Source organism: Physeter macrocephalus, chromosome 8 (assembly GCF_002837175.3).
Source record: "Physeter macrocephalus isolate SW-GA chromosome 8, ASM283717v5, whole genome shotgun sequence".
Lineage (NCBI taxonomy): Eukaryota > Metazoa > Chordata > Mammalia > Artiodactyla > Physeteridae > Physeter > Physeter macrocephalus.
This window is the reverse complement of record NC_041221.1, coordinates 122,587,106-122,609,325: the sequence shown is the minus strand read 5'-3', so window position 1 is coordinate 122,609,325 and position 22,220 is coordinate 122,587,106. Positions and strand designations below refer to the sequence as shown.

General features: G+C 38.2%; 1 long non-coding RNA gene across 1 annotated transcript in view; it reads left to right on the top strand.

The window, feature by feature from the left end:
• The window catches only part of LOC114486756 (uncharacterized), a 366,895-nt gene extending 356,261 nt beyond the window's left edge, over positions 1 to 10,634 (top strand). Inside the window, exon 8 of the long non-coding RNA XR_008618106.1 lies at positions 10,595 to 10,634. This is a non-coding gene — a long non-coding RNA (uncharacterized lncRNA). The remainder of the gene's footprint in view (positions 1 to 10,594) is intronic.
• The last annotated feature ends 11,586 nt before the right edge of the window (positions 10,635 to 22,220 follow it).

Here is a 22,220-nt window from a genome sequence, read left to right as displayed (position 1 = left end):
AATTTTCAATTACCTATACAAGCTTCACATTAAAACAGAATGATTTGGCACAAAAGATGGTGTAAATTTGAAAATACTTAAGTTGTACAGATTGGGCTGTAGCTCTGAGTAGTTCAACATTTTTTTTTTCCAGAAATGATCTTATCCACTTGGAAAATATGTCTTCTCACTGATTTCCATTCATTTAGTTAAATATTTAAACCTGAAAAGCACTTAGCTCCCATTTACCAAAATGGTTCATATCCTGACACAATCAAAATTGCCCATGCAGATGAAAGTAAGTAATGGGTCTGGGAAGAATAAGGGAGTAATACTTCACACTTTATCTTATTTTGAAATTTTTCTTGTATAAAAATTGTAGGAGGGGAGCCCCCTGTGTCCTTTATCTGTCAGATCATGCACATGTCAAAGTCCAGCTATCCACCACATAAAAATAAAAAAACCCTTCTAAATTCACAATGAGAAGCTGAAAGCATACAAGAATCAGTGGGCAACAGCCAATATTCTGGGTGTCTTCCTGTCTATCTCTATGTAACTTCAGTATATTCTATTTCAAATGCATTGTCTTTCAGCCCATTTCTAATTGTCCCAAGGAAAACAATTTCAAAGTCTGCTTTAAGCATACAAGTCAAACAGTTTTTTATGTATCATCATAAGAACAAAACATTGCCAATTTTTACATTTGAATCAATTTCCATCGCTTGAAAAAATAATTATAGTGAAAAGTTCTGCCTTTGCTTTCTGAAATGAATTTAGGAATGCTTTTATCTTCCATTTGCAAAGAAGTCCTCCATTTTTCCTGTGGAGTCACTTTCTAATCACGTTCCCTCGCATTTGGGAAATCCCATCTGTTTATGTTAGCAATGAACAGGCTAAGCAGAAAATTGAGAAAAAAATCAGAGGTGGGAAATAGAGTCTTGAAAACATGTGAGAAATGCTCAGAAAATACACACATACGTACATATATTTTAGCAGTTTCCTGGAAACAATGGAAATCCCTTCTCTTCTTAAAAAATCTCCCTTCCTCCCTCTGCTCTCTAATTCCCATCCAAAACCCAGTGTTTTAACAGCAGTAATGTTCCCGGAATGAAACAAAGTGTGTTTCAGAGGAAGCATGGGAGACTGAGAGCTGTGAACATATGTGCAGTGTAATGTAGTACTAAAATATAGGCCTTTTTAATTAGATCCTAAAACTGCTTTTTTAACACTTTTTTTGAAGTTAAAGAATTGTATGGTTTTCTGTCATATAGATTCATGCTACTACCAAGCTTTCTTTTTAATTAATACACAAATAAAGGATACATAAAGGATTGCACAGAGATGGCACATTTATCCTCACTAATGAGGACAGTGTGTGAGGATGCTCACTTCTTGCCTAAGACTACGCTGTTTTCAGTTCTTCATCCTGTAATTGAGGAATTAAATAGTTTACACTGGCTTTGTGATTAGGAAAAGGAGAAACATATTTTAAGAGGTTAGAAGTCCACTTGGATATGGCATAGTTACAATTTCCGGTTAATACCAAGCCTTTAAAATTTTCTGGATGCATGATTCCAATCTTGCCAGCATCCACCCCCAACCCCAATTCCCAGAACAAAAATCTTTGGTTGGGAAGAATTAAATGGTAAGAGTTCAAGCCCCTCTAATTGACCAGTGAGAAATACTGAGCCAGATGCCTGAAAAGGAGTTGAGAGAAAATGAGCAACAATGGCAAACAAATGTCTGGACAGGGCAAATACTAGCTCATCAGGCCTTGAGCAATAGCTTAAAGATGGGGCTTTTGTTGAAGCTTCTCTGTTAGATATTTTGCTAGGTACAACAATGAGCGAAAATAAAACCATGCCATCAGGCGCTGGACCATCAAGTGAATGAGATGAAACAGATGTAAATAACTAAAATATAAGGTAGGTCAAGTTTAGCTGTGAGAGTGTCAGACTGTTAATGATGGGCAAAACTTCTTAGAAGCAGTGGGAAATCCAGCTAGTGAAAAGGCTTAGCAAGACATGTGTTTCAAAATTGGGCTCTTTGCATTAAAGAGAGAGTTTTAATTTATTATTGAGGTTGTTTTTTAACATCTTTTTCCCAGTCTCCTGTCCTTATGTGCCTGGTACCACATGGACCAGGGAAAGAAAGGGCTCAGTGAGATGCAGGGAAGGGCAAGACTCAGGGATTCAGTAAGGTCAATGACAAATTGACATTTGAAAATAGAAGCTTAGTGCAGAGATATAGTGGTTTGCAAAAAAGAAGAAAATGAACATCTCACTTTCTAATATTCCTCACTTTATGACCCTTAGTGTAGGGATATCCTAGAGTCCTTTCATTCTGCACACACGCAGAAATTTCAGTTGGGACCAAAATAAAACAAATAAAAAATCTGTTTGCTATTGATATATAAAATATTAAATTGTCCTATTTCTGGATGGAAACATACATGACATAAATTACTTCCTGACATGAGTTTATAAATTCTAATGATGAGGGAGTTCATATTAATAATTAGCATGAATTTGTATTAATATATATCTTGTTTTGTTTTTTAAATGGTGATAACATATGTGGGTTACATAGAGGAAAGTCCATTCTTCTTTTTTAAAATTAATTTTTATTGGAGAGTAGTTGCTTTACAATGTTATGTTAGTTTCTACTGTACAGCAAAATGAATCAGCTATACGTATACATATATCCCCTCTTTTTTGGATTTCCTTCCCATTTAGGTCACCACAGAGCACTGAGTAGAGTTCCCTGTGCTGTACAGTAGGTTCTCATTAGCTATCTATTTTATACATAGTATCAATAGTGTATACATGTCAATCCCTATCTCCCAATTCCTCCCACCCTCCCGCTTTCCCCCTTGGCATCCATACATTTGTTCTCTACATCTGTGTCTCTATTTCTGCTTTGCAAATAAGATCATATATACCATTTTTCTAGATTCAACATATACGCATTGATGTACGATATTTGTTTTTCTCTTTCTGACTTACTTCACTCTATATGCCAGTCTCTAGGTCCATCCACATCTCTACAAATTACCCAATTTTTTCCTTTTTATGGTTGAGTAATATTCCATTGTATATATGTACCACATCTTCTTTATCCATGAGGAAAGTCCATTCTTATAAAAAGATTGTATCTAACTTGATACATGTCAATCCCTATCTCCCAATTCCTCCCACCCTCCCGCTTTCCCCCTTGGCATCCATACATTTGTTCTCTACATCTGTGTCTCTATTTCTGCTTTGCAAATAAGATCATATATACCATTTTTCTAGATTCAACATATACGCATTGATGTACGATATTTGTTTTTCTCTTTCTGACTTACTTCACTCTATATGCCAGTCTCTAGGTCCATCCACATCTCTACAAATTACCCAATTTTTTCCTTTTTATGGTTGAGTAATATTCCATTGTATATATGTACCACATCTTCTTTATCCATGAGGAAAGTCCATTCTTATAAAAAGATTGTATCTAACTTGATTTGTGCAATATCTAGCTAATATCTATCAATACCATATACAGATAAGAACACTTCATTAGAAGGGAAAAAAAAAAATCTATGTTCCAGTACGGGTTCTGCTCATTAGAAACACTATGTCCTTAGAGAAAGTACCAAAACTTTTATCTGAAAAATTAAGCATAATATTCATAACTCCTTTTTGTAGCAATTTTTGAGGATTGATGGAGATGTTTTACGTGGAGGCGCCTTAAATTTACACATTAATATTCAACTAAATAGAATCTTGTGAATAGATGCTTTGAAATGTTAAATTAATAACAACCTGAAATAAGCCTCTTACAACTCAGCAGTGTAATCCTTTTATAAAGTAAAAGACCCGATATTCAAGAATTTCAAGGTAACAGTGTTTTTACGTACCTTTCTTTCTTGCTGGAGTTAGTTCATCGGTAAATCTAGTGCAGACAAAATCACTGGGGTTTCCAACAAACTCATCTATATTGAAGCCATACAGGTTAAACATTATCCTTTTGAAAGTTTCTTTGGAATTGAATTATTTCAAACAGATTTATGGGCCAAATATAGTTGAGTGTAGTTGATCATTTGATTTAGAAACAATGGAATGATGAACTATTCAAATGTTGCTGCTAATTGCCTTGCATCATAAACACATAAATCTAGTAACTTTCATCTCTACCTCATCTGTCTGTTTTCTAATCAGCATTGTTGTTTTATTTTGGAACTGAATTTCCAGAGGTTCTTTCTAGAAGTTGGGCAATGGAACATTTGCTTATTCTGAAGTAATTCAAACATTCTTTAAATGAGAAAAGCTCAGATAATGCAGTAATTTTTAGTTAAATTTTCTTTAATCTACTCTTAAAAATCAATTAAATTTCTTTTTAAAGTACCTATAAAAATTTCATTTTGATGCTATGTTTCCATTAAAGTTTCTTACATTTTGTGTTATTCCAGGATTGTATGTCAGAATCTTACTGAAAGTGTTTGTAGTAGTGTCTTGTTTGTACATAGGTGGAATTAAAAAGATATAGTTCTGTTTCAGTAGTATGTGGGTTCAAGTTATTCTCAGGAAATCTTTTTTTTTACCTTTTTTTAATGTTTGTTTAGGCAGCTTACCAGAAAAAGAGGTGGGGTGGATGGGAGGGAAATAGTGGGAAAAGTATCTCACAAAATCAAATGTAGGGAAAGCAGCTAGGCTTCAGAGAAACCAAAGCAAGAACAGGAGAGTCTGCAGGAGCCAAGAATCCCCTCTTCGTCTCATTTTGGGCCTTCATCGGTTTATAGCTTTGCCTCTCTCTTCACTTCTTTTCCTTTTCTAAATAAATTGCTTTATTGATGTATAAAGGTCATAAGTGTACAGTTCAATGAATTTTTGCAAAATGAACTCATCAATGAAATCATCACCCAGATTTATGACTAGAGCAGTATCCATAGCCAGAAGACCTCTTTTGCCTCTCCTACTCATTAGCTCTCTCCTTCCCAAAGGTGAATTTCTACTATCATAAATTAGTTCTGCCTGCTTTTGAACTTCATATAACTGGAACTATACAATATGTAGTCTTTTATGCCTGGCCTCTGTCACCCAGTATAATTTTTGTGGGAGTCATCTGTAATGTTTCATTTGTAGTTTCATTTGTTTTCATTGCTAAGTAGTACTCCTTTGTGGAAATATGCTACAAATTATTCATTCTGCTATGGTTGGAAATGCGGTTTGTTTTTCATTTTTGGCTATTTTTAAAAAGTGCTTCTAGGCAACAAAATAAAAAAATAAATAAATGAGACTACATCAAACTGAAAAAACCTTTGTACAGCAAGGAACACCATCAACAAAACAAAAAGGCAACCTACTGAATAGGAGAAGATATTTGCAAATGATATGTCTGATAAGGAGTTAATATTCAAAATATATGAAGAATCCACACAACTCAATATCAAAATAACAAACAACACAATAAAAGAAAATGGGCAGAGGATCTGAATAGACATTTTTCCAAAGAAGACATACAGATGGCTAATCATTAGGGAAATGCAAATCCAAGCCACAATGAGATATCGCCTCACATCTGTCAGAATGGGTATTATCAAAAAGACAACTAAGAACAAGTGTTGGTGAGGATGTAGTGAAAGGGGAACCCTCATGCCCTGTTGATGGGAGTGCAAATTGGTGCATCCACTATGGAAAACAATATGGAGGCTCTTCAAAAATTAAAAATTGAACTGCCATCCAATTGAACAGTTCCACTTCTGGGTATTTATCTGAAGAACATGAAAATGCTCATTCGGAAAGATATATGCACCCCTATGTTCATTGCAGCATTGATTTCAATAGCCAAGATATGGAAGCAACCTAAGTGTCCATCTATAGATGAATGGATAAAGAAGATGTATATATATATATATAATAAAAAAAGCTCAACCAACCATGAAAAAAAAAGAAATCTTGACATTTGTAACAACATGGATGGACCTTGAGGGTATTAGATTAAGTGAAATGAGTCAGACGGGGAAAGACAAATACCATATGATTTCACTTATATGTGGAATATAGAAAACAAAACAAACAAACCAAGAAAACAGAAACGGTCTCATAGATACAGAGAACAAACTGGTAGTTGCCAGAGGGGAGTAGGATGGAGCGTTGGGTGAAATAGGTGAAGAGGATTAAGAGGTACAGCCTACCAGTTATAAAATAAAAGTCATGGGAATGTAATATAAAGCACAGGGAAAATAGTCAGTAATATTATACTAACTCTGTATGGTGACAGATGGTTACTAGACTTTTCGTGGTCATCAATTCATAGGGTATATAAATGTCAAATCATTATGTTGTACACCTGAAATTAATACATTGTATGTCAACTATATTTCAATTTAAAAAGAAAAAGAAAAAAAAGTACTCTGTGCACATACTTTAACTCGTCTCTGGTGCACATATTTGTGCTTTTCTGTTGGATGTATACCTGGGAGTAGAAATCCTTGATCTTACGTTACAAGCATATTCAGGTTTAGTAGATACTGATAGACAAATTTCCAAAGTGGACATACCAACAACGTATGGCTTCTCCAATTGCTCTACATTCACAATACAGTAAAGTAAATAAACTAAAACCACTATAGAATGTTAAGATAATATAAAATTAAATTATACTGTAGTAGTACATATCCAGGATGAAATTAAGAGTACATTAATTATAGCATTTTTCAGATCTAGAATTTTCATTTAATTTCTTTTATCTAGATTCCTTTACTCAGCAGAACATCTCCCTCTTGTTGTCTATTTTTTGAGCATATAAGTCACAGTTGTATTAAAATCCATGTCATTATAACTCCATTGCCTAGATCATCAATGTGACTCTTTCTATTGTCTGCATTTCCTCTTGGCCCTATCTCTTGGTATGCCTTATATATTTTGATTGAAGGGAGGATGTTTTAAGAAAAGTTGAGAAGCTTTGGAAATGTGGCCTTCCTCCAAGACTGGATTTTATTTAGGTTCTTGCAGGATGTTAGAGTAGGACTAGGCCAACCTTATCCAATCTCACCCTGAATTGATTTGGGCTGAATTTTAGCCTTTTTAAGGATTGATTTATCTTGTTCAGATGTCTCAGCAGAAGGCTAGGCTGTTTACTAAGGTCTTTTGACATTGGTAGGCTCTTAGCTCCAATTTTTCTCTCCGAGCACAGTGAGACTACTGATAACTATACTTAGGTTTTCAGCCTTTTAGCAACTGTTTTCTGCTTGGTTCTCCAGACTCTCAGTCTGTTTCATTTATGAATGACAAATGCTTCTGAGGAAGGCCGCTCAGACTGCCAGGTTTTCTTCTCTGTACTTCCCTTCTCTTCAAAATATTATTCCCTCACACTTGAGCTGCCTTGCTAGCCCTGAACGTCGAAATTTTTCTCCCAAGGTCCATGAGACTCCTGAAGGCTATATTCAGCTTCTGTACCCCTTAGTCAACTCTTTCTACTTGGTTTATTATTGTGTCAGCAACACTGCTTATGAATCAACCAATGGATTGAGGCAAAAAGCAGTATGAAATGTCATGTTTACCTCAATGAGTTTCTCTTCTCCCAGAGATGTTGACCCATTAAGCACTGGGTGTTTTAATAGCTCAATAATATTTCAAACAGATTACTCTTGTATTCTGCCCAGTTTTTACAGTTGTTTTTATTATGAAGATTGGTGTGCTTCAAGTTAATTCACCATAACTAGAAGAAACAGAATTCTTCTCTTTATCTCTTCCAGTGTATGCTGACATTATTTTGCTTTTTCTCAAAGGCCTCTCTGGAGTGTCATGACTTTCAGGTCCACTACTCAGCAGATATTGAAGGAAGTTTTGTGTGTCAGTTCCAAATTTTCAAGGTGAAATCTAGTTGTTTGAGCATTATAACTGACATTTGGGGGGGGGGGGTTGTGTGTATGGGGTATCATTTGGCTTATTATCTAAATCACAGGGAATCTGAGAAAAAATTCTCTAAGAAGCAGTGTTGGGATTTGAAGAAGGGAAAAGCAAGAATAACAGTACTCAAAGAGAAGTGAATCAAACAGAGAAGAAAGGCAGATAGATATATCAAACATATGACCTGAAGTCTCAAGTTGCAATCTCCAAGGCCCTGTTTCCTGAGAACTGTTTTTTTTCTTTTTTCTTTTTTCTTTTGTTAAAGTTGGAACCTTCCATGGAGTCTTTCCAAATTACAGTAGTCAAAAAACAACCAACAAACAAACAAAACCCTGTATGTGCTTAGTCTAGTTTTTTGTTGTATTTCTGTGACACATTCAAAACATCCTGACTAATAAATAAAACTCAACCTCTAGGATGATAAAATTATCTGACATAATACAGGTTACAAAATACTAGATAGACAATTTTAACTCCTTTCACCCCTGTATTGCTCAATTCTGTTGATCCTCTTCAGTAGGTCCTTGATCTTAGCACACAGCTATGCAGTTGTTTGTAGTATTTTGCTTCTCTTTGCATTTCCTGCTGCAAGAAGCCCTATGAAGAAGACCAACAATCATTGAGAAACTGAGAGACCTGCTGCCAATAGCTACGCTAGATGGTCTTCCCGTCCCAGTCAAGCCTTAGAAGTAACTACAACCCCAGTGAGCATCTTAGTTACAGCACCATTAGACTTCTCCAGCCAGAACCACCCAGAGAAGCCACCTCAAATTTCTGATCAACAGACACTGTGATATAATAAATGTTTATTGTTAAGTCACTCTTGGGGGGTGATTTGCTATGCAGCAATAGATAACTAATATGGTTCCAAGAAGACCCGGGCCAGTGCAGTTGAAACATTGTGAGTAAAACAGAGAATGATAGAAGATTAACTTAGAGAGAGGTTTGGGGGTAGATTATTTTACAGGGAACTACAGAGTATGATAAGGAACTTGATTTTATTCCAAGTTCAATTGAATGTCGTCAAAGAATTTTAAGTATAGAATTAACATACTGAGGAGAAAGAGAAACCAAATTTAATTGTTCATTCATTCACTTAGCAAATATTTGTTAAATGCATGTTTATGGCAGATACTGAGCTAGGTACATGTGATACAATGATGAACAAGATACATGAAATGCCTCCTTGATAGAATTTTCATTTCAGTGTTCATGGCAATAACAAGTAGACAAGCTAAAAGTAAAACATAAACATAGATTGTGGCAGATTGTGAAGGGTGAGTGGTAGTAGAAGGAATAGCATGAAAGGACAGGGTTGAATGAAAGAAACTACTTTGGGGTCAGGAAAGACCTCATGAAGATGATAAGGTCCAAGTCCATGCCTTTAGGAAAAGAAGGCACTAGGCATGAAGAAGTAGACGATAACTGTCTTCAGGCATGTTGAAAAGGTCTTGAAGTGGGAAAGAATTTGACAAAATAGAATAGAAAAGAAGCTAGTGTGGTCAGAGCAGTTCAAGCAAAGAGGGGGTAGGATGAGATGTGCTTTCAGAACCAGGCAGGAGTCAGATCATTTAAGGCCTCATGGACCATAGAATGGCATTTGGACATTAATCTAAACGCAGGGAATAACCACTGGAACTTTTTGAACAGATGAGTATTAAGATCTGATTTATATTGTAAGAATCATTTGATGCTATGTAAAGAAGAGTTTTTAAAATATTTTATATAAAATATAAATAATTTATAAGAAATATAGGAAGTATTCAAGTTTATGTTTTGAAGGGAGCAGGAGAAAAAGCAGGAAGACTAGTTAGTGGCTTTTGCATCGAGTCTGGCTAGAGAAAATCTGTCCTGGGTTAGCCTGTGGCAAGCTGTATAAAGAGAAGTAGATGGATCACATGGATACACGATGTATTTTGGAAATACCTGTTGGCATTGCTGCTTGGTGAGGGTGGGGGGATGGGTTAGTGAATGCTACAGAGGATCTCTTTGCCTTTACAATTTAATGGCATGATTGTTTTCCTGTCTAAGGAATTATACGCAAGTATTTTAAACGATTTTAAAACTGAAAGCAAATGTAAGTTAATTTTGTTTCCAACTGCTAAAAATACTTATAATACCTCTTGAAATCATTAACAAAATAAGGAATTACTGAACTAGTAGGTAATGCTAGTTCTTTGACCTTGCCTAAGGTATCTGAGAAAACAAGGAGAAAGTATATATGATAATGTGTAATAATAAATCCTGCAGATAGAAAATGCCAGCAAGGTCTGATGGGGCAAATATAATGAGAATGATTTTCTGATGTGGACCTCCCTTTATTTAGAAATTAGATGTAAAACTCCTTCTTTGCACACACATGCATTTATTTATTATGTATGTAGGTACTTTATATGCATTGTAGGTGCTTGTATTTTTACTGTGATCAGAAAGTCTCATTGCTTTCCTGTCTACCCCTCATACAATTTAAATGTTGTATTTTATATTATCCTCAGTATGTTATTTTCACTTCAGCTCCCCCCTCCCATTTTTTAAGGAAAAAAAAATCAGTCAGTTTAGGAGATTTTTATTATATTTCTTAACCCGTTATAATATTTCCTCCAAGAATAATATCTGTGCTGTCAATTGAATTACCTAGTGACTGCTGATAAATATCTGAAATATTAGATACTACGCTTCTTTCTAGGTGTTTAAGATCAAGCATTTTTATTTCTTGACAGTTGTTCAAGTTGATTTCCACAACTCTGCCATGTGTTTGCCCTTGAAATTTCTCATCCTTTTAGTTGAAGCATTGCATATTAAGCCATATTGTGTTTAAGGAAGCATAGAGTCTGCAAAGGTGTGTGCTCAGTTAAAAAACAGTTGTCTTGTGGTAATACTTTTCTCTCAAGACCATTCTTTACAGATTTTGTAAAGCGGGACATGAGGGAAAATCTCTGCTTGGAAGTCTGGAAGCAACCTGAAACTTACGTTGTGAAATCACAACCACTCTATTCTCACTTCCAATAAAAATCTGTTCTGTGTGTTTTTTCTCACTAAAGTGATGTTAGTTTCATTGATTATGTGATTCCTTTCTTCTCTTACATTTTATTCCCCACCTATTCTTGTTCATCCATACATTTCTTTTTACTGTCTGTAACTCATAGACTGCATCTCTTCATGAACTCGGCTACCATCTCCACACTCTGCCCTAATCTCATTTTACTCTATTCTTTTTTTGTTCTTCCTGATTTTCATACCTATATCCAATATGTGTGTATACATTTTTATATATGTACATGTGCAAAGGTATACAGGTGTATTTGTACACACCAGTGAGGCTGTAAACAAATTGATTTCTCACACTTTCTTCTATCCCCCTACCTAAGCACTGCCTTCCTCATTTTCATTTTTAATCTCTTCTGGAATGAGGCCATGCACCCAGCTTTAATACTCTTGTTTCTGAATAACAGGTTTTTAAGGGTGAGAACTCTACAGTCAGAATCATGGAGCTTCCAGCCCCAGAGATTTTTATTACCACCTGGGAATAGCAGAAGTTACTAGAGATGGATGAGAGGAGCAGGCTTTCTAGCAGCTCTCAGAGGAAATTGGGGAAGTACAAAATCATGCTGGGGGCTGGAATATGTTCTCTGTGGATAAGAGCTGTTTGATTGGAGTTCCTTTTCTTTTTTTCCTTATGGTAAATGCACATTCAGGAGAATGTGATTGATATATATATATATATGAGATACTTATTTTTCTTCAAATTTCTATGTATATAAATGTAATAAATGTATTAGATGTATAAGCACAATCCAATTTAAGAAAAACTTATTAGCTGTATAACCACAATCCAATTTAAGAAATAGAATACTGTCTGTTTCTTAAAAAAAAACCTTTTTGCCCTATCTCGACACATCCTACCTTCCCCTTTAGGGTAACCAATAGCCTAAATTTTGTATTTATAATCTCCTTACTTTTCTGTAAAGTTTTATTACCTGTAAATTGGCAAATGCTCTAAAGGGAAAAGCAGTGTAAAATGCCATGTTCACCTTCATGAGTTTTCCTTCTCTTCAGGGTATTTACCCTGCAAGTCTTTTTTGTTTGGTTGGTTTTTATGTAGCTCTTCTAGTAATTGTTGATAGGATAGTTGGCTTAATAGGAGCTAGTCCATCAATTCTAGGTGCAGAATTACTTCCGTATTTAACTAATAATATGAAAAGTGCAGTGTGACATGAAGAAACCTGAACTCAGGCTGGGAGGCTTCTTGTATGAGAGAACATGGTAGATGTTTAGAGGTTTGCTGGGGAGGAAGGAGGAAGGGCATTTTAGGCAGATGAAATCAGGCAAAGCAGTGGGGATCTGGAATGACTTGATATCGCTGGGAAATGGCAAGTGTCTCCCCTTCCTCCACTCCTCTTTCTTTTGACGCTGAGGCTTGCCAGTTCCAAGTTGTCCTGAAAGCTTGAGTAATATCCCTTTCTTTAAGAGATGGAGAATCAAATATGAATTAAAGAAGGCCAAGATAAATAGCATGTCAGTATGAGTTTCACTACCAGGCTCTCGTTTAAAAACTCCTCCCTTGCTGTCTTTCTCAAGTGGACTTTCAGTGTTGTATGTTATGCTTCTGAAACAGTTGCCACAGCTACATGTCTGACTTTACTCTACCAGGGCCTTGCTAGCTTACTAAGGATCTGCTGTGTACCCATCACTCTTGCCTGAAGGAGCTCATTATCTAGTTAGGGAGCCAAGATCTAAATACACAAAAAAGTCAGTTCACTTTAACCATGACTCATTAACACCTGCTATGTCTGGGATGGCACTCATCCCTGTGCTACAAGATGAATAGGAGGTGTACATGTTTGCCTGGAAATGTGTGCAAGAATTATCTGGATGTAATAACAAAAAACTAGAAACAGTAAAAGTTTCTGTCAATGGAAAATGAATAAACTATGATTTAAACATTCAATGGAATGTTACAAACAAGGCAAAATTAATTCATTCTCTTTGAATGTATCTACATGGGTGTATAAACATAATGTTGACTGAGAAAAAAAGCATTGTTCCCTTTTACATAAACCTTGACCACACATATATACAAACATTTGTACTAATAATAATGATAGCCAATATTTACACAGAGCTTAACATGGGCCTTTAAAACCACTTGCATGCATTTTACTCTCACAATAATCATATGTTAGACTCTATTATCTTCCCCATTTTTTCAGATGAGAAAACCAAGAAGTTTAATAACTTGCCCAAAGTCACACAGGTAGAAAGTGGCAGAGCTGCCTCCAGAGTCTGTGCTCTTCAATGTCATGCTGTGCTGACTCATGAAAGCCTGATACTGTTGATGGGTGGAATAGTCACCAACTTCATGATAATAGTTGTCTCTCAGGGGGAGAATGGAGGATAGAATAAATGGTAAGACTTTTATTCTATGAATAGTATATTATTTCTTAAGAAGAAAGGAGACTTATAGGAAATTTGGCATGATATTAAAATTTTCTTTATCTCAAGTTTCTCATACTAATGTTTCCCTACTTTTCCATTTATTTACAACATGCAATTAATTGATTTTTTTAAAAAGATGAGTCAGAAAGGGACTTCATGTCTGGTAAGAGAAGGAACCATGAAAATAAAAACTATCTTGGTACAATATTATTGCTATAATTAGCATAATGATTAGAGCACTTGAATGTGTATAAAGCCTTATTACCTCATACATACACAGCCCTGGGTAGTGGGTAAGACAAGCATGTAATAATTTTACACGTACGCAAACTGAGGCCGAAAGAGGGTACATAACCTGCTGAGTCTGTGTAGCGATTTTGGTCATTGATAAGCTAGTTTTTGTTGCCTTATCAAATGAAGATGACATAACAACAGCACTCCTCTCATTAAGAATAGACTAGAAACACATCAGGCGTGGGAAAGTGCTTAGAAGAAAGAAATCCAATCAATAAGACACTAACTCACTCATTCCTTTTTATGGCAAAAAGAATGCTTCTTTGTCTCTTATTCATCAGAAATGGTGAATTAAACTTGGGGAAGGGCTCTGGGATCTTTCCTTTCACATCTCCCCACCATGACTACCACCATGACAGAATGAGAAGAGGCATAGATGAGGCAATCTAGTCTTCATGCTTTTTTTTTTCATTTTCCCAAGATTAAATGATTATTTAAAAAAGCATGCCACACTGTATAGAAATCAGCTAGCGTGGGCTGTTCACAGGCTTAACTCCAAGACTGTGTTCAGAGGTCCTTGGAACTGTGGTCCATGGTAAAGTTTTACAACATTACCAGGAGTGTGACAAGGCTGAGGAGTCAGGATCTGGAAATGTACAGAAAGAAGTTTCATCTTCCTTTGACCAAGTTATCAAGGAGACAACTGGAGAGATGATGGCTCGTTCTGCTGCTACTCTCATCGCACATCCCTTCCACGTGATCACTCTGAGGGCTATGGTACAATTCATTGGCAGAGAATCCAAGTACTGTGGACTTTATGACTCCATAGCAACTATTTATCAGGAAGCGAGCATCCTAGGATTTTTTACGGGTCTTATTCCTCACCTCCTAGGTGACATCATTTCTTTGTGCTATGTAACTCACTGGCCTACATCATTCGTGCTTTCTTCTAGACCTGTGCTGTTCACATGTGGCTACTAAGAACTTAAAATGTGGCTGCTGTGACTGAGGAATTGAATTATAAATTCTACCTAATTTAAATTTAAAAACTGAAGCAGTATAAAATATATTTTTCATAAAATGCAACTTTATTATTTTTAAGACATGTCACTTTAACATTTGCTTCATGTGGGATACTATTGTTGCCTTAGCATGCCCATGTCAGACTTGTTTTACAGATAAACATATCACCATCAGAGTCAGATTTAGTCAGATCTAGTCAGTGTCAGTGGATTGATTCAATTTGAATGGCTTTTTTTAATGCCCAGATGTACCATTGTAATATGTTTATTTAAATATTTTATGCAAACAGCACAAGTTACAGTGATATCTACAATGCACAATTTATTTATTTCCACATTTATATGAAACTTTACCTACTGTATTACAGTTTTGTAAATTTACCTTCATAATCACGTGCTTCATAGAATTGTTTGCAAGTGATCGCGTCATATGACTTAAATACTTAATACTTTTTTCAGAATACTGTCATCCCCTCAAAAAATTTTACTTTAAAAGCCTAATATAAAAAGCATTTAGGGGCTTATCAAAGTGAGAAAATGAAAAAAGACCCAATCCCAAGACCTGGCTTAACAGTCTCTCCCCTGTTCCTTGAACACAGCTATAGATGGTAGGTGGGGTTACAGGGACATAATAGGGCCAGAAATTCCCCACTCAGACTCTAGGAAGGGTAGGAGACCAAGTAGCTTTGCATATCACAGAAGTGAAAACTGGAAGTTTAGGGGTGACTAAGCATGAGTTCAGAAAGGTGGGAAGAATTCATGACCCTGAATCTTTGTCAGGGGGAATAGCTGCCCCTTCCCTTCCTAATGAATCTGGGAGATGGGCCCTATTCCCCACCTCTTAGCTTAGCCTTAATGAAATTATATATGGCTGTTCACCACTATGCCTGTCTTCCACCCTTGTACATATTTTAAAGCAGTAGTAAGCTTGCAGTTTCCAAAGCTATGTGTGTAGTTGTGGGGGGGGGTAGGTACTGTCAGAAAGGTTTCTATAGTCCTGTTTATCTCCCACCCAAATGAAAATGACTCATGCTCAATGGCCCTAATCACAGACTGTCTCAACACCCTTCTGTCTCAACGCTAGAGAGCATGCAGACAGCTCTGTGTGAGTGGTATGTGTGTGTGAATATGTGTATAGTAACTGTGAGTATCTACTGGACACTATGGACCCAGGGTGGGAGTGATGGTAAGAGAATGCCTCTTCTCTGCTTTTCTTTCCTCAAGTGGGGAAGGCCTAAGGGAAGAAGGAGCAGAGGAAAGGTTTTAGCAAAGATAGGAGGGGAAGGGGAACATGCTATTTACAGGCTTGGACTACATCTTCGAGTAGTATGCAGGTCATTCTCCAGCCACTAGATGGGAACTGGATTCAAACCTAGGGCCATGATAATTGATTCCCGGCTGAGGCCAGCTCTCTCATTCCACGACAGCCCAGCTCTGAAGGGGATCATGGATAGGAACTTTCTCCTGAAAACAGTGATTTTTTTTTTAATACTTATAATAATAGTAGCCAGTGGCCAGTGAATATAGAATAGAGGAGGCATTGGTTGGGTGTACATGTGTTGGAGATGGAAGGGGTATTGCTGTGAGGTACAGGAGACAAGAGCCTGGGAACAGGGTAGATACTGCTCAGAGATCTGTGTGTCAGTCTTTCTGGGAAGTAACTATACAAGACGATGGTTTATCCCCATTGGGTGGGTACCTTGGGGATGGGAAGCCTCTCCACAGTCTATCTTCACTGGGCCTGCCTTAATGACATAATTGCAGAGCACAGGATTCTCTTAGCCATCGACAGTGCTTGGGGAAAAAATAGGGCAAATAACAAGGAAGAAGCCAGGTGTAGTGTGAGTAGGAAAAGAAGCAAAAGAGTGAAAAGAGGAAAGAATGGACCAGGCTGTGGGAAGGAATAGAAATGTTCCCATCCTCCATTATCATACCTCTTCCCCATACAGACACACACTCAAACCCGGATTCAGGCCCCATCCCATTGTGTCTGATCAGGGCACTGTAGAGCACATTGGTGCCATCTTGGCAAAAGCACTCATGGACTTTTCTTCGAGCGCAAAGAAAACATCTGCATGGATGTCCTCCGACATGGCATTGCCCTCTCTAGTGAAGGAGACCACAGTGACTTCTGTCAGCCACGCTTGACTGTGATGTGCAGATTTTATCCTTGATGCAGTTTAACCATCAGAATGGGGTACCACATGGTCATGTTCATTGACTTGGCAGAGCCTTGGATACCTCCTCCAGGGACACCTGCAGTTTAGGCCCCACAGGTGGGTCCTGAACCCTGTGCCAAAGATTCAGCCCCTACTCAGCCCATTGAAGCCAAAGTCACCATCTTCAATGGTTCCATGGCATCTGGATCAAAGCAGTTGAAGCAGGTGAAGGACCAAGTGGAGCAGCTGCAGACAAAGAATAGTTTGAAGAGGTTGACTGAAGGAGGCAAAGGGGTGAAGGGGTCCCCATGAAAGCTGTAGCGAAAGCAGACACTAAAGCCAACTGATAAACCACCACTGACTAGGCTCTAGGCCAAAAAGGGTGGAGAGAGCGGGGCAGTGCATTTCGTCCTGGCTCCATTCTACTTTCTTCATCCCGCCCTAGATCTCATATCACTGACCCTGAAAAGCAAACTTTAGCTCCTAGAGAGGACGCATAGCCTATAGCTCCGGAAGATGATTTTTCTGCTCTTAATAACATACTTAATAATATTGTATATCCATCATTTTATTTGGCTCTCTCAACTTAAACTTCAGAGAAGCTGATTTACCCCATAAATGGAAAATCCAGGACTCGAGAACTCAGGGGATGTGCTTTTCCATGAGCCCATAGACCAAAGCTAACTCACCAAGGGAGAGATCTGAGTGACTGGCCTTCAGTCCCACAGCAAGTCATATCTGGCTCCTAGATCTTCTCTTATCTTGAGAGACACATGGGTTGAGGCAATCAGGATGTGCACACACACAAAGGGGCTAGAAATGTGACGTGTCCAAAATGAAGTGGGAGCACAGTTCAGGGAGGATCCCCCACCCTTACTCTGCCTCTCTCACTCTTTCCCCTTCCCTGACCCATGATCACAGAGAAAACCCCCCAAAGCAGGAGACTTCTTTCCCTCCTATCTTGAAAATTTCATCAAATGTTTTGTGTAACACTAGTGGTGCATGACTCCAGAGGGCATCATTTATTCACATTACAGAATTGTGCCTCAGGAGGTAACATAAAATAATGATAAGGATTCTTGGAGTCATATAATCTCAGGTCCTAAACATCTAATGTTAGGACAGCTAAGATGCATGAATGGTCTGGCACCTTGGAAATGGAGTGAACACAAAGTCCTTAGAGCTTAGCTGCTGAGACCACAGATTTCTCTCTTGAGGCCTATCCTAAGGGGATTCTCAGGGGAAACCTCAATGCTGAGAATTTCCATTAAGAACTGAAATAAGCTTTTCAAGGCTTAGAAAAGAGACCTAGGAGACTTTGTATCTATTTGTGTGCCCAATAGAATAACCCATGGGAACAAGTGGTAATTAAACATTTAAATTAATTATAATAAAATAAAGTAAAAAATTCAGTTCCTGTTAGACTACCCACATTTCCCTTGCTCAATAGCCACATATGCTTAGTGGCCATCATATTAGATAATGCAAACTTAGAGCATTTTCTTCCTCAAAGAAAATTCTGTTGGACAAAAACTTCTATTAGTCCTGGAATCCAGAATCTAATTTAACCTCTTCTTTTCCTGTGGTCATCAGGACAGCTTTGGGTTTCATCAGGAAGGCCAAGTGAGTAGTAGGTGGGGAGGAGCAAGTCTTTGCAGATACCTGCCCTCCAGAGAAGGCTGAAATGGTCAGCCTTGAGCAGTCAGTGGCTGAGACATTAGGACAGAAGAGGGGGTGGTTCTGGAGATCAGCTGTATGAGCAGCATTCGTGAGCAGGTGGTGACAAGTTCCCTAAGTTACAGGGTCCTCTGTGGAAATAGCTTCTCTAACAGGTCTTCTGCCTTGGATTGTTGCTGGAGAAAATGTCCAGTTGGGTAAAAAGAATCTTTTGATTATCTAGTGAGCACAAAAAAGATGAGCTTATCTGAGGGTAAAATTGTGTAGATTGTCAAAATGTCATTCCCATCCACAAAGGATATACTAGGGAAGATACCTATCACCTGTTCTGTATGTCAAGAAGAAGAGAATATAGCCACATGAACTGTATATGCAGTCCATAAATTCAAAGCACTTGACATTTTCTATATAACACAGCCCCATGATATGAATCATCCACTGTCCAGCAAATGGGTTATGCTGAACATTTGCATTCATTAGATGAGCTGTCATAAAGACAGAGTGTTGGAATTGTTACTTCTACTCCCCTCATTCTGTGCATTAGACACTTGGGGATCAGGCCGACGTTGCCCACGTAGCCCGTGGCAGTCCTCTGCATGTGAGCCGCCATCAGCCTCTTTCTTCTCTCTCACTGGGCTTTTCAGTGAGTGCTAAAGAATTGCTTTAGGAGCTGGAGGAAGCTGTCAGATCCCCTGTGAGATTAGATGAACAAGCTTAACAGAACAGAAAGGCAAAAGGAGACTTGCTCATGCAGGGGCATACTTGCTTTGGCTCACAGCTGTCAGGAAAAGAGGGGGCTCCGGAGCCAGCAGTAAAAATAAGCTCCTCCTTCAGTCCTTAATGTTATGGTTTTCTTAGAAAAGTACAGTTTTCTTGAGCATGCCCCTTTAGACACTTTGGAGAGAATACTTTGCTAAAGGGAATTTGCTGTCTTCAAAATGCTTCTGATAACTTGCAAACCCTCCCAAACAATTAAAAGCTTTCCAGGAACTCTTCCCTCCTTACAGCAGTTCCCTCCAGATACTCTTGGAGCCAACCTATAGATGTGTATTTCTCCTTTGGGATATGATTGCCTCCCATGCACTATGCAAACCAAGACCTCTACCTTCAAAACCACCCCTAAGTCCCAAAATACACTTTCCTGCTCAGGCCCAGCAGAGGGTCTGAAAGATGATGACAATGTATGATTTTCTTGTGAATAATCAGATTCGCTTTGATGACGTAGCACACCTTTGAAACCATGCATCCCTCACAGACACCTACTTCTCATTCTCCTTTGCTGGTCCCTCTTCATCTGCTATCTCTTAATGTCTAAGTGCTCCAGAAACCAATTCTTGATCTCATCCGACCCCCTGACTTTAAGTCCCACATATATGCTGCTGACACCCAAATTCAAAGCCCCTTCTCCTTAAACATCCAAAATTTAACTCCACATATCCCCCTCATAAATGTGGTACATGCAAAGCATTCTCCATCTTCGTTGACAGGAACTCCCTCCTTCCAATTGCTCAGGCCAAAAGTGTTAGTGTAACATTTGAAATCATCTGGTAAGGCACTGGTCAATGTTCGATAGTCAAGTCTCTAGGAAAAAAAAAAGTTATTTGTTGAGTTTGCTGATTTCCATGGTGCAAAAGTTCTCACCATGGATAGAAGCCATCGATGTGAGTTCACTTGGGCCAAGATAAGAAGCAATGGCACAGTCAACTCTCCTCTCTAGAGCTGCAGCACGTCACTAGGCTCTTGTCTCTTTCCTTCACATCCCACCTTCAGTTCAGAAGTAAACCCAACTGGCTCTACCTGCAAACCACATTCATACTCCAGCACTTTGTTCAGCCCCTGCTCTGTACCATTCATGTTCCAGTCGCCATCATCTCTCACCTCAGGTTTTGCGGTAGCCTCTTAACTAATCTCCTTTGCCTCATATAGTCTATTCTGAGGCAGAGGACCTTTTTAAAAGATAAATCATGTCACTCCTCTGTTTGGAAACTTCTAGTAGCTTCTATCTCACCAGGCAATGTAAAAGCCATCAAATAGTAGTGCGTTCCTACTTTATTTTCCTGTATTTATCTTATCATTTTCTAATATAATAGTTTACTGTTTTATCATTTATTTGTCTGCTTTCCCATTCTAAAGTGCAAGCTCCATAATGCTACAGATTTTTGTCCCTTGTGTCTGAAGCCCCAGCTCCTCGAAGAGTAAATAGACATACAGTAAGCATTCAATAAATAATTGTTGAATGAATGAATGAATGAATAAATGAATCTTACCTCTTCTCTGCTTTGACCTGGTTGCTCCTCATCTTGCTATCCTCCTGATTCCTGGGCCTTACCTGCTCCTAACCATAATGTATCCTGCCTCCCTCCCGACCTGGATCCCTGTCCTTCACTGCTTTAGACCTCACACTTGATGGGTCAGGCCCTGACAATTCCCTAGTTCTTACCCACTTCCAGCACTGCCTGTTTGATCTGCCTTGTCGCCGGCCACAACCTGGTATAACACATGAATGTTCCTTTTCGGCTTCCTCCCAGCATCTTCACATTTTTAGAAACCTGCCCAAAGTGAATAATTATATAACCCATTTGCTCTCCTGCATCTGCCACTATGACGGTCACTGAAAACTAATAATTTAGGTGAATGATTATACCTCTGTATTAAGCAAGTACCCATCATCACTAGTGCAACTACATAAAAAGACAATTAGTAGGCGAGTAAATAATCAGAGTCATGACCATTGATATTTATGGAACTCTTACTGTATGTTGGGCACTCTGTATGCTTTATCTCTTTTCACATTTTTCGTATGCACTTTTGTCAACTTAGATCAAGAGTTTGAATTTCTGAAATAGCCTTTCAATCATAATCCATGTTTTTACCTTTTTCCCTTCCAATACTATTGTTCACACTATAATCTCCCTGATTTTTAAAAATATATTAACACTCTCCTGAGCCCTCTCACCATGATTAATAATATCCAGACTATCAGTGTCCAGTGATAATATTTAACATCAGCAGGTGCTTACTATTTCAAGTCTTGCTTGAATGCTTTATGTGCAATTATCATATTTAATGCCCTCAGCAGTCCAATGAGGTAGAAAAAGAGGCATGAAGAGGTTAAATGGTTTTGTTCAGTGTCATGTGTTTAATAAGTGGTGAAGCTGGGATTTGAACCCAGTCACTTATCATTCTGCCATCCTGTTCCCCAAATGAGTAAACTGCCCCCTCAACTACGTCTCCTACCTACAAGGTGTACAACAGACATAACAGGCTTCTTTTCCGCTCCTAGAACACATGAAACTGAAAGGCCTTTGTCAGCAGGGCTCTCCTGAACCACCCAATCTAAAGTGCAATGCTCTCTCACAGCATCCACTTCTCTCCTCTCACAGAGGTGGTCACACCTTAAAGATTTATTTACATATTCATCCACTTTGCCCACCACATCTATGTTTTATTCAAAACAGCCTATACCAAGAACTTTTCCATTTCTTAACAAACATCTGTTGAATCCACTCATGAACTTCGTGTTATTGAATCTTCACTACAGACCCTGAGGAAGTGCCACTCTTCATTGACAGAGATGGTAACTGGCCCAAGGTCAAAGAACCTATAAGTGGTGAAACCTGGATTGGAACCCCAGCCTTTCTGGTTGCAGAGTACCAGCAAACTCTACTTCTCCCCTAGGTGCTCAGGATTTGAGGACCCTAAACAAGGAGATTACTGAAGCAGCTGGCAGATGGGCTTAATAATCTCCTCTGTAATTATCTGCAAATATGTAAAGCTTGGAGTGAAAAATAAATCCTCCCTCTTCAGGTTTCTTTTTA